At 41.6% G+C, this 13,601-nt stretch overlaps 1 protein-coding gene across 1 annotated transcript in view; it reads right to left on the bottom strand.

Annotated features, from left to right (window-relative positions):
* LOC129855802 (RING finger protein 24-like) overlaps nt 1-11,409 on the bottom strand; it is a 62,914-nt gene extending 51,505 nt beyond the window's left edge. The window contains exon 1 of the mRNA XM_055923828.1: nt 10,899-11,409. The gene's annotated coding sequence lies outside the window, so the exon portion shown is untranslated. The remainder of the gene's footprint in view (nt 1-10,898) is intronic.
* Between the last annotated feature and the right edge of the window lie 2,192 nt (nt 11,410-13,601).

The following is a 13,601-nucleotide window of genomic DNA, read 5'->3' as shown; positions in this document are numbered from 1 at the left end:
GCGACACTGCTATAGCGTTAAATAGGTGTCATAGCGATTCGGGGAGAAAACATAACAGCGCTGTTCCCTCAGGCGCTGAAATATGTGTTGCGAAAAAAAGAATGCTTGTTTTTCTGCACAGTTGATGCCAAGTTCTGCAATAAACTAGGTCAGACTAACTTTAGTTCCAGAGATGGAGATGTGGTGGCGAAGGGTAGAGAATGCACTTTGAACAAGGTCAACCTCAGGGATGTTTCTGCCATTGAAATCATTAGCGTTTTTTCAGGGCTCTGTATATAAAAAAACGGTGTAAACTTAAACCAGATAAAGTATGTAGAAACAATGATCTATACATATTTGTTAAAATATAATCTTTGAGAACTAAAAATCACCAAAATAAAAACTAGACAGTCAAGAAGAATTGAAAAAGACAAAAACAATGAATTTAGCAGTATTGGTTTTGTTATTATGTTTGAGCAAAATAGCACACCATTAGCCAAGGCCAAATGCATAGAATTGCAGGAAATGTGCTTTAAAAACGACAACATTTTCTGTCAAGTCAAAATGTGCAGAATTACTGAAAATTTGCTTTAAAACTGCAAAAAGCTCAGCTCCATGGAGAAATTATTAGAATTACAGGAAATGGGCGGGGGAAAAAATGTCTCTACACCGTCAAGATGCGGGGCATTGAAAATTCAGCCGTGCCGACTGTGCCCATTGCCATGCCCGCTTTCCAAGATGATTGACAAGAAAAGTATCGTCCAACACATCGGGTATCTCACTGCTCCCTCATATACCATGGCTTGAAATATGCAGACAGACAGATTAAAAGTAGGCCCAAATGTACATACTTCTGACCGCCAACTTTCTAACTATAACGACATGGCATGCTTTTGTGCTGTGGAATTTGTGAATTGTCTAGTAATAAATTCTGTAGGCCCAAATGCACCAATTTGTAAGTCGCTCTGGATAAGAGCGTCTGCTAAATGACTTAAATGTAAATGTACTGGATTAAGCATTTTCGTTAGTTATGATCCAACTTTCCCTCCATCTTGTGCCAATATCAGTTATTTTAAGTCGTGTTCCAGTAGTTTATATATTTTTCAAAGAGATTGTCAGTTGGATAGGCTCTCTGCAAGGTTTTATATATCTTACCTATCATATGAATATCTTTTTCTGACTCAGATTATAAGGGCACAAGGCAAGACCCAAATGCAGACACAGGAGGCAGATGGTTGAGCTCCGATAATGTATTATACAAAACGGGGTAGGCAAAAGGCAGGTCGGGGACAGGCGAGAGTTCATAAACCAGGTCAGAGTCTAAATAGTACCAGGGGGTAGGCAGGCTCGAGGTCAGAACAGGCAGGGGTTCAGTGAACAGGTCCGAGTCCAAACAGTACAAGGGGATAGGCAGGCGAGAGGTCAGAACAGGCCGATTGGTCAGGCAGGCGGATACGGCGTCAGGACAGGCAAGGGTCAAAACCAGGAGGGCTAGGAAAAAACAGAGACTGGGAAAAATAGGAGCTAGGAGAAACGCTGGTTGACTTGGCAAAACAAGACAAACTGGCAGAGAGAGACAGGAAACACAGGGATAAATACACCGGGGACTAATGGGGAAAACAGGAGACACCTGGAGGTAGGTGGAGACAATCACAAAGACAGGTGAAACAGATCAGGGCGTGACACAGAAAGGATTCCCTCAAGATTGCGCTGATGTCCAAACGATTTCTAATCTACATTTCTTGGTATTAAACTTTCAAGTTGCATGTATTTGAAAATATCAACATTGGTCAGTCCAAAATTGCTTTTTAATTCTGTCATGTAAATAACTTTATTTCCCATTACCAAGTCCTTTACGGTTTCTATGTGGACCAATTTATCTGTGAATTCTGAAAAGCTATCTAAGGATTGTGTTTTTAATTGCACTGTATCCAAAGCCAGCATTCACAATAGCATAAGCCTATGATTATGCTACTGTTCTATAGCCCATCTTTAATAGATCAATGGAACACAGACATTTTGTCATTGTCTCGTTTGGTAACAGATGTCAGGATACTGAGGGCAGATGACTCAATTCCCAGAATTAAACCAGGGAATATTCCAAGTAGGTCACATAAACAAACCGATGACTTCTTAGAGATAGCAAAGGTCAGTTAGTTTTGGGAAAACATTGCTACAGTGACTTTCAGAAGAAAACTTACAACAGAACAGAGGCTGTTGAAACCATAGACCACTGTACTGTGTTCTTCAGGCGCCTTCTTGAGCATCTCAAATTAGGACTGCTGATCTAGGATCAGGACCCTTTAGGGCTGGGAATTGCCAGGGACCTAAACATATGATATTATCATGATACGTTGGTGCTGATACGATATGCATTGCGATTCAATACTGTGTTCTTATTGCGATTCGATGTTCCAAACATTTTGCTCACCACATGTCTGCCGCAGAGGGACAAGAGAGAGCCGTGAGAAAACGAGCTTTGAGTAGTCATGGAAATAAGTGCTGAAAACAAATTGACTCCCTTTAAAAAAAAAAGATTGAGATAAAGTTATTGAGGAAAAATACTGCGTTCTGGTGCAGGTACAGCCAACTAACGCAAACATATTGCACTATTGAATTAAATGATACATCAAAGATAATATCCCAATATGAAACTATCACGAGGGCCCAGGACCAGGTCCTATTCATTAGAATGGCTAAATTAATCCTCGATCAGCACTCCTACTGAGATGCTTTATGAATACGGGACCAGAACTGCATGGCAGACAGTCTAAGTTCCCTGCGTGTGAGCCGGGCAGCAGGATCAATCTTCTAACCCCTGACCCAGGGCAACGGTGTTGCTCCTGCGGCTAATTAATCCCGTTTACCCCGAGGGCTGATCTAGGGCTGTGCTGTGGGATCAGCCTCACTGACACCGACTTGGATTCAATGGCTTTAGAGGCAGATGGGCAAGAGACTGAGGCCCATCTTGAGGCGGGACACTGGCTGCATGTCTTGATGTGGGACACTGACCTGGCTGCATGACCAACATTGGTAGTGACTTTATTAGAGGCAGGCGAGATGCAAAAAAAGGCTTAGAACCCACCTTCATGACTGACATTGGTCGTAGCATTATGCCAATTATTAGCCACAGCAGGCTTTCTATATCTGTAGTTTTGTGAGAAACCAATAATGACAAGAGATATAGAGCCATAGGGTCCATATTTGTCTACTTCAAAGATGAAAAATAGGCGTTTTTCATACCTTTCTGCATTGATTTCTCACACTCCCTGTGGCCAGCAGTCAAACACTTCTCCCCCTCTTCCTTTTCGCTTTGCTCGTTCTTCTTCGGTGGGCTCAGACAGTAACACAAGCTGGTACAACCAGGCTGGGAACTGACACGTGCAGCTGTCGCACGTAGCCCTCCCCTCTTCCTCCTCCCACCTCCCATCCAGCACTAGGTCCTACATTTTCAGGAAGGAATTACTCTCTTCTTACCCATCTCTCTCTGTGTCATCTCATAAACATGGGCCATTTTTAAACAGCCCTACTTTTTGGGTGGAGGCCCCTGGTTTCGCACCTTACCCCCATTCACATGGTTTACACGTCCTGTTTGGGCATCTGCCCACCTGCATACACACACATAATAATTGACTGACTAGTGGATGACTCGTTCAAAGCCAGGGGATCAAACTTAACTATGTTTCTAAATGGAGTTTAAACGGTCACCCAGGCTTTTCGGCTATAGTTGAACACGTTCTAACTTTTAGCCTGAACTTGGGATACTTTACATGTCAATTTGCCTACTATGCTAGTTCTTAGACATAGGCTTTCGTTTGGGGATATAAATTGACCAAATCACGTGGGTCAGATTCAGTAAACACAACACAGTATGGTAGATGTTTTGCAAATGGTCTACTTGCGTTTAATTTCGATGAGATGATAGAAACAAGAGCCTTGCCCAGTGTCGCTAAATAAAACCTGTGGTCATGTGACGAGTGAATGGGCAGACCAGGGCCCGACAACAACTTGGCAAAGCCAAACACAAATCCAACACGACGCAAAGACTCAATATCACTGCTTTTGTTGGCTGAACTTCTGCATATAGTATAGCATTAATGTGATCGGAAGAGTCAAGTGCCTACTATACAAATACAAAGAGCGAGACAAGAATGGATATAAACATGGCATCAATATCAACATCTCTACACCTAAGAATAGTTGCACATGTGCACTATTGTGTGCGCACACACACCACCGAACCCGTGGGCTAAAGATGCCTAATTGATTACCCGTGGTGGACAGACGGAACTGAATAGGACATGACACATTAATCAAGGTCAAATGAAGCAAAGCCCTGACTCAGCAGCACTCTCAAAGGCCTGACCACCTTGTCCTTGAGCATCGTCCGGATGTTGACTTACATAGCAAGCCACTGCCTGGCACAAATGACAACGAAAACGAGCCCTAAGAAAGCTAAAATGGAAATGTATTAAATATTCATATTTTCAAACCATCAATTAGGCTTAAATCAGGATTAGGCTACAAGTCAACACTGAGGAAATTAGTGTTTTGATGCAGGCCTATAGCCTAGGCCCTAATTGTGTTTCTGCTTGCCCACCAAGGGCCCTCCTCGCTTCAATTCCACCTCATAGACGACATTCCAACATGTCAAATAAGTTTAGGCTCGTACTTCCTGAAATACATTTGACATTTTAGTAATTTAGGGTTAAGTGCCTGGCTCAGGGGCACATCAGATTTTTCACCAAGTCGGCTTTCGGTTACTGGCCCAACGCTCTTAACCGCTAGGCTACCTGCTGCCCTGACAAGACAGACCTATGACAAGAGACCGTCTGAGAACAGAAGTCACATCCTGAGGCACATGGCATAATACTATTGCAAGTTCATTGGTCAATACTACCCAGCACTAAGCCAAGCCAGGGGATGTGCGTGTGTCCGACTGCTATAAAAGGCCTATGAGATGACTGCCTCACATCTGTGGCTGCTTAAACGTTAAGTAAGCTCGGTTGCATCAAAAAAGGGAATCGTAAATCTGTGTGATGACAGCGGTGCATCGTGTGTACGATGACAGATAGGATGCTAAATGGTAACACTGTTACTAAGCCGGTGCCCAACTTCCTTGTTTACGACTGGAGAATGGAGTTACCCAACTGAAGTAAAGGATGTTGTGTCTGTTGTTTCTACACGCCATTGAATTGGGTACAGTCAAGATTAGGGATGAGAATGAGTAACGTCAAGCTCGATCTTTAACCAGAGATTTTTTAAAGTTATACTGTAAAACTATTAAGTGAAATGTGCTACACGGCTGCCCGAACAGGCAAGCGAAAAGACAATGTTAACTTGCTTTGGCTCTAGTGTTCCAGTTGTACATTTGCGGGGCACAACAACAAAAAATAAACCAAACCAAGCATCACAGTTCTTCTCCCTAAATTCCCTTTCCCCTTGTGTCTCATTCACTCAAATGCGTTCCGACTCCTTCCTCCACACATGGGTGCTGAGTGCACACACTTAGCACACAGAAATGCCTATAAAAACATATCTAACTGATGGGATACACAAGCTACATTCCTTGCCAAATCACGACAGTTTTACCACAAATTCAAAATGGACTGGTTGATTGAAGAAGGTAAAAATGTGTTCCAACAACGAGCTGCAGTTTTGGAATAATTGCGTCCGGTCTATTTTCTGCTTAGTCTACTTTGCAAACTGCTAGTGACATTTTCAATTGGTTAACCTAGGCTATAACCCACGTAAACATAGACAGGTTCCACACTGTAAATACACAAAAACATTAGTTTGATAAAGTCAAAGAGCGTATTTTTCATCAGAATCCTTAAATATAGGCCTCATCAACAAACAGACGTTGCTGCGGTAATTCATCTCCACGCAATGCAGTGTTCAATGTGGAATTGTTCATCCATTTTGAAAATTCCAAAGAGCAGGCAGAATAAACTTAACGTCTGTCTGTACATCGAAAATAAGACAGATTTTGGTTTGTAACTCTTTAAAAAAAGATATTCTCTCTACCTCGCCAAATTAAGCCCCGTTTCAAATGATCACTGAGAATAACTGACACGAGATGCACAGCACTTCGCACCGGCAAATGTTCCATTTTATTACATCATGGTTTGGGTGAGTCTTGACTGTGATAAGGGCTCACTAAATAAATAAAACAAGGCTATGCCATTGCACAGCCATAGGCTTCTATGCAAGCGCCACTGCTGAGGTTACTGCCTTTGAAGATTGGGTTCCACGATAAAATATTACGGTTTCAAAAAAAGTATCTTAAAAATGGCACTTGCTTTTTATTGGCTGAATATAGGCCAGTTTATTAGGCACACCACCCCGTTCACGAAAATGGATCACCCCTACAGACAGTGAGTCACGTGGCCGTGGCTTGCTATATAAAGCAGGCAGACAGGCATCCAGTTACTGTTCGACTGAACGTTAGAATGGGCAAAACGAGTGACCTAAGCGACTTTGAGCGTGGTATGATAGTCAGCGCCAGGCACACTGGATCCAGTCTGTCACAAACGGCCGCCCTCCTGGGCTTTTCACGCACGACAGTCTACTATTTACCGAGAATGCTGTGACAAACAAAAAACATCCAGTCAGCGGTAGTCCTGTGATCACTGGTCAATTGAAGAGTGGAAAAACATTGCCTGGAACATGACAGCGAGTTCAGTTTACTTGAGTGGCCTGCGGAGTCCCCAGACCTCAACCCAATAAAGCGTCATTGGGATGAGATGGCTGTTGGCAGCATGGATTTCCCGTCGTCCAATCTGCCATCGCGTCAGCATGGACCAACATCCCTGTGGAACGTTTACGACACTTCGTAGAATGGCCCGAAGAACTCAGGCTGTTCTGAAGGCAAAGGGGGGTCTGATCCGGTACTAGATGGGTGTACCTAATAAATTGTCAGCATACTGCACCACCTCTGATAAGTCTCTTGTCTGACTCAAAAAAATAATGGTGCAACACTAATACATCTAATATTATTTCTCCCGCGTTGGATACGGTCGCTGTCCTCGGTTCTGAAACATAATCTTCAGTGCACCGTGGAATTGGCGCCTTTCCCTATGTTGCCATGTGCATAATAGCAAAGTTAACCAGCATATTGGGATTGAGAACAACGTGGCAGCAGCAGCAGAGACAGCCCTTGCCTTAGCCTGTCTAAGAAAATTGAGGAGGGAAGAAACCCCAATTTAATTAGGTATATAATCAATAGCCTACCTGTTAAATGTGCCTGGCTTATAAATCATCCATATATATCTACAGAAATAAGAAAGCTCTTGCTTCTGTTTACTGTTTGAGTGTTTGTTTAATAGCCTACTGATTCCGTGAGCACCAAGCCTCATGTAACAGCAAAATGTTGGGCAAAGCAATTTCACTGTTTTTAATATTTGCTATGCTATTTTTTTTTGTTAGAACAGACTGGTATTACTTCTAACTTATTTAGTGTTGTTTACACTATTCCAAACAGGTAGAAAATCATATTGTAATATAACAGCACCTGTTTGTCACACATAATATGAACACAGCTCTTGTTCCTATACCCCCCTTTTTCTTGAGGTCCTTCTTATTGTTATTATTATCATTATTATTATAATAAGTCATGTTGTCATCATTAGTAGGCTTTGTATAGTAGGCTTGTATAACCACCATTGAGCTGTAGGCCTAAGGCATCCTGTTTAGTCTTAATACCGTAAATTACTTAGGCTTGTATTTCAATATATAGGCTACAGTATCAATCATTCATTCATTCTTTCATTCGTTCGCTCATGCCGTCACACAGAATACGAAACATTCATGATTTGAAATGCAATCAAGCATTTTAGTTTTTAAATTAAATAACAAAAGGGTGCTTTGAATAATTAGCCTAAACAATAAAAAAAACGCAATTCACAAACGCATGCAACTGTTCTTAGTTTGCTGTAATAAAATCCTTTATATATTTTTCTCCCGTTAGAACAGACTCAGGGTTATTTTTCACGTCTTCCACACCCATTTTGCTGTCAACCTTATTTGTGTTCGGAGTTTGTTATAACCAATTTATTGATGTGATTATGACAGGCAATAGGTCAGGCCTATTGGTTACAAGCCTGCGATGCTTACATGTGTCACGTAAAGAGAGCAAGGGCTGAGGGAATAGGGGATGGTTTAAGTAAAGAAATGAGGGACTTCGTTAACAGAACTCAGAAACTAAACGGCTGACATGATGTTGCAGTTTCAACGCGGACAGCGCAATAAACACTTGCTGTGCTGCGGTGCCTTTTCGCTGCAGTAGGGAGGAGAGCGAGAAAACGTGCGCCACTCACACAGGTACTCTCTGTCATTTTTGTTAACACAGTGTGTGACCGTCGGGCTCTTTCTTGAGTCATGTGTGTCTTAATTATTTAAATCAAACAATGTGCTTAAAGTATCAAAACAAGCTCAGTGCATATGTAGTTGATTTTATTCAAACACATAGAGTGTGTCTGTCTATATATGGGAAAAACAAGTTTAAGCATTTTGACCAATCGATCGGTCGAAAGAATAGGACGACTCCCGGTCGACCAAGATTTTGTTCTTGTTGGGGACAGCCCTAGTCCTACCGTTTCTGTACAACACTGGGGTATGCGGTATTACCGGAAGTGCACACAAGTGGCGCCATTCAAAAAACAATTTTATAACGGGCCTCCAGACTGGCGCAGCAAGAAAATGGTGCTATCTGGTTTGCTTAATATAAGGAATTTGAAATGATTATCCTTTTACTTTTGATACTTAAGTATATTTAAAACCAAATAGTTTTAGACTTTTATTCAAGTAGTATTTTACTGGGTGACTTTCACTTTTACTTGAGCCATTTTCTATTAAGGTACCTTTACTTTTACTCAAGTATGAACATTGAGTACTTTTTCCACCACTGGACAGGAGTAAGGTAATTACACTATATAATTTTGGCAATTTAATTACATTTACTTTAGGGAAAACATAGCTTTCCCTAGCCTTATGGACTTTGCCTTCTAATGTGGCATAAACACGACCAGTCATGATGTTTTCATTTGATTGTCAAACAATCAATCATGCGTTCACTCACAAATTAATTTCAGCATCCAAACACCAACAGTTCACTATGCACCCGCTATTTAATGAATGGAAAGAGACAGTCATAAACTCTACTGTAAGTAGAGCCTGTAAGTAAGCATTTCACTGTAAGGTCTACACCTGTTGTATTCGGCACACGTGACAAATAAACTTTGATTTGAACAGCCTACAGTTCTTTAGGCATGTTGTATTAATTTTGATATGCTCACGTTTTACCGGTACGGTGTACCCCCACTATTTATTTACCGGACCGCCTTACTTGCACCCCTGCTCCTATCAGCATGAGGCCTGTCATCTACTGTACCACTCCATTGATTGACAGGTTTGGTCAATGGGGTATGCATTTGGGTGGCATCACCTTCCTATGGCTTTAGAGTCCTTGGTCATGTTCATTAGGCGCAAACAGAAGGAAACGGCACGAAACAGGAGTTGTCCAATGAGAAAGGCAAATTCATTTCCCGTTGCAAAATGTTGTCAAACCTTTTTCCATTCTGTGCCCTAATGAACATGGCACCGTTGATGTAACATTTGAAGTGGAGGGCTCCTCGAGAGAAATTATGCAGTTGACCCTCCACTCTTGACTCTCCAGGGGTGGGTGTTCTTTCGCCAAGACGTCGAAAAGGCTAACGGACATCTTTGGACATTGTGCACAATAAAAAGTCCCCGATTACTTCTTAATAGCCTTTCTAATAAGGGGGGGGGGGGGGGGCGCACTGCGAAACTCTTGGTAGACTTGGCTTACAGTGGAACTGTATGCCTAAGAATAAGGTATGGAATTTGCTGCGAGGGACTGCATCACAGAGAATACAGAGTTAAGGCTTGACGGCTTCAGCTATTCAACTATCTGTGTGCATATGGCATGACATACGCAGAGCATCTTGAGTCAGAAGCCAGTGAGGTCTATAGCAGGTTTATAGCTTCATATAGCCATAACAGTTTTATGTGGACCCGGGGAAGAGAGCGGATGCTGCATGTGCAGTAGCTAATGGCGAGCCTCAAACTTAACAGCAGTCTGTGCTGGGCAGGTAAGGGTTAATGCATTATCTAAACCCTTTCTTCCCATCCACTGATGACACCAACCCTGTAATGATACGCAATTATGTGCAACTACTTAGCCTACGTCAAGAGGGATGAAAATGATTTCGCTATCGGTTATAGTGCTGTCTGGCGGTACTAGTTTGTTTATATAACGTTAGCACTTTACTAAGCACATGTATGGCCAAAGCACAAAGCCAGCCAACAGCATTTCGAATAGGAGCAAGTCTAGAACATTCTATCGTGTGTGCAAACATAGTAACTTCACTTTCTTGGTTCAGCAAAACCTGAGCCAATGCGTTTTAAAAGTGACACTACAAAGAAAATGCACAATTCGCAAATCAGTCTGATATGCAAATGATTGAACAAGCAATTTATCACGAGCAACTGATTTCCACAGCACGAGCTAGGCCTAACGAGTATTACACTTGCTGATCAACTACGTCGATTGTATCGACTCATACAATATTGACAATCGTTTTACTATGTTATTATGAAAACATGATCCAATATTAGCGAAAGAGAGGTAGGCTAAAGCACAGCTGATGATAATGGGCCTAAATGCATTTTGCTTGTCCATCGTCAGCTGAAAAGGGATAGCGCGGAGGGGGGCGTATTTGCAAAAATCGATGAAACAATGGTTTAGGTTGAATCCCTATAATGTATACATCACATAAACAAGTAAACTAGCTCGATTTTCACAACGATATCCCAACTGCAACCACGCCTATTAACATACAAACCTGTATACAGACACGTTTGGTGCTGCAAAGCAACACAAATATTAGGACACTTACCAATCAATACCGTCCTCGATATCTGCTCGTCTCTTCTTCACCAATACCAATGAGAGAAATATCAGGCCAATAAAACAAACAAATACTCTGCACGTCAGATAACTAGTTACAGTAACGTTAGCTACACAGCTGTCTTATCTACACGGGATAGGCTACAGCCCATGCAAAGCGTCTTCATTCAACTCGCGATGTTGGTGGTTGACTATGGTTTGCTCGATATTGGCTTGCTGGCTAGCGATGTAGCAATATTTATCAACACTGTAACAGACAAAAAACTGAGAAGCGGACATAACGATAAATGAAACCGATTAAAAAGGCAACTACTGCTCCTTAGACGACTATCTAAATTGATTTCCAGGTGTACAATATTTTCGTGGTCAATTTTGAACGGTTCTCCAAGCACGTAGTGCTCGTAGTCCCTCCTCCTAACCCGTTTAACCGAGACAGAGTCGTGTATAGTGTATACGCGGGGATGGCTGTGTTCTGGAAGGAAGGAGGGAGGCAGAAGAATTGATGCATTGCTCACGTAGTTTGCTGTGTGTATTCCTAGCTGTCATCCGATATGGGAGAACTCCACATCTGCCTGGCTGGCATCGGGATTGAACATTTTTGACATGATGATGGTGATAAAAATAATGGTATTATTGCATGCATGTAATCACATGCAGACTATTTTATTATAGATCATCGATCATAGGATGTTTGTTATTTACATTTATATGCCTATAGAAGTTGACGCAACATACTTGGCTAGACATAATTCTGTTGAGATTCTATTGAGTTTAGCTATATTATTTATTTAGTCACCCACTTAGTGACTGCACATGAACAATGTCATCATTGGGATCTGCCTCAGTGATTGAGCTGAGATAGGGGTTAAGATGTCAGCACCTTATATTGCTCTACAGTCAAACACTGTCTGGTGATGATGACTAGTCTAGATATCGAGAACAATAAAAAGCATCTCTCAAACTGAATTAGACTAGATCACGTGTCAAGTGTCACCTATATAATCAATAGAATTAGTCCATTAAAACGGGACCAAAAGCAAACACAACTATTTTTAAAATCAAATCAAATGTTATTGGTCATGTACACATATTTTGCATATGTTATCGCAGGTGCAGCAAAATCTTGCTTATGTTTCTAGCTCCAACAGTGCAGTAATACCTAACAATACACACAAACCCAAACAATTTAAATAATGAAATTAAGAAATACCAGATTGAACAATGTCAGAGTCCGGAATATATACACTATCGTTCAAAAGTTTGGGGTCTGCAGATCATTCCATACATGGGGCGTTTCTCTCTCCAGTGGCTGTGTTCCTTGGCCTATCTTAATCTTTTCTATTTATTGGCCAGTCTGAGATATGGCTTTTTCTTTGCAACTCTTCCTAAAAGGCCAGCATCCAGGAGTCGCCTCTTCCCTGTTGACGTTGAGACGTGTGTTTTGCAGTTACTATTTAATGAAGCTGCCAGTTGAGGACTTGTGAGGCATCTGTTTCTCAAACTAGACACTCTAATGTACTTGTCCTCTTGCACAGTTGTGCACCGGGGTCTCCCACTCCTCTTTCTACTCTGGTTAGAGCCAGTTTGCGCTGTTCTGTGAAAGGAATAGTACACCGCGTTGTACGAGATCTTCAGTTTCTTGGCAATTTCTCTCATGGAATAGCCTTCATTTCTCAGAACAAGAATAGACTGATGAGTTTCAGAAGAAAGTTATTTGTTTCTGTCCATTTTGAGCCTGTAATTGAACCCACAAATGCTGATGCTCCAGATACTCAACTAGTCTAAAGATGGGCAGTTTTATTGCTTCTTTAATCAGAACAACAGTTTTCAGCTGTGCTAACATAATTGCAAAAATGTTTTCTAATGATCAATTCGCCTTTTAAAATAACAAACTTGGATTAGCTAACAGAACGTGCCGTTGGAACACAGGAGTGATGGTTGCTGATAATGGGCCTCCGTACGCCTATGGACAGTTGAAGTCAGAAGTTTACATACACTTTGGTTGGAGTAATTAAAACTTGTTTTTCAACCACTCCACAAATGTCTTGTTAACAAACTATAGTTTTGGCAATTCGGGTTGGTACATTTACTTTGTGCATGACACAAGTAATTTCTCCAACAATTGTTTACAGACAGATTATTTCACTGTATCACAATTCCAGTGGGTCACACGTTTACATACACTAAGTTCACTGTGCCTTTAAATAGCTTAGAAAATTATGTAATGTCTTTAGAAGCTCCTGTCAACTGGACGTGTACCTGTGGATGTATTTCAAGGCCTACCTTTAAACTCAGTGCCTCTTTGCTTGACATCATGGGAAAATCAAAAGAAATCAGCCAAGACCTCAGAAAAAATTTGTGGACCTCCACAAGTATGGTCATTCCTTGGGAGCAATTTCCAAATGCCTGAAGGTATGACGTTCATCAGTACAAACAATAGTACGCAAGTATAAACATCATGGGACCACGCAGCCATCATACCGTTTAGGAAGGAGATGCGTTCTGCCTCCTAGAGATGAAAAGTGCAAATCAATCCCAGAACAATAGCAAAGGACCTAGTGAAGATGCTGGAGGAGACAGGTACAAAAGTATCTATATCCACAGTAAAATGAGTCCTACAGTGGGGCAAAAAGTATTTAGTCAGCCACCAATTGTGCAAGTTCTCCCACTTAAAAAGATGAGAGAGGCCTTT

This window comes from Salvelinus fontinalis, chromosome 5 (genome assembly GCF_029448725.1).
Source record: "Salvelinus fontinalis isolate EN_2023a chromosome 5, ASM2944872v1, whole genome shotgun sequence".
NCBI classification, from domain to species: Eukaryota; Metazoa; Chordata; class Actinopteri; order Salmoniformes; family Salmonidae; genus Salvelinus; species Salvelinus fontinalis.
This window is presented reverse-complemented; position numbering and strand designations above follow the sequence as displayed.